This window comes from Morus notabilis, unplaced genomic scaffold, assembly GCF_000414095.1.
Source record: "Morus notabilis unplaced genomic scaffold, ASM41409v2 C10893948, whole genome shotgun sequence".
Taxonomy (NCBI): Eukaryota; Viridiplantae; Streptophyta; class Magnoliopsida; order Rosales; family Moraceae; genus Morus; species Morus notabilis.
In genome coordinates this window covers 1-205 of record NW_010369124.1, presented here as the reverse complement: position 1 = coordinate 205, position 205 = coordinate 1, and the positions used below count along the sequence as shown (strand labels likewise).

At 43.4% G+C, this 205-nt stretch overlaps 1 non-coding gene across 1 annotated transcript; it reads right to left on the bottom strand.

Moving 5' to 3' along the window:
- Positions 1–125: 125 nt before the first annotated feature.
- Positions 126–205, bottom strand: TRNAS-CGA. Its single transcript has one exon. It is a non-coding gene; the product is annotated as a tRNA-Ser (tRNA).

Here is a 205-nt window from a genome sequence, read left to right as displayed (position 1 = left end):
TAGCAAAAAAGTTAGATGTGACTGTTTGTGAGAGATTTTTACTGTAGCAAAACTCAAATTCTAAACTTGAATCAGCGAAACGAACGAGGCCTTAGTCTGCAGCAAAACGAGGAAAAAGAAAAAGGCGTCGACAGCAGGATTCGAACCTGCGCAGCGAAGCCCAACAGATTTCGAGTCTGTCTCCTTAACCACTCGGACATATCGA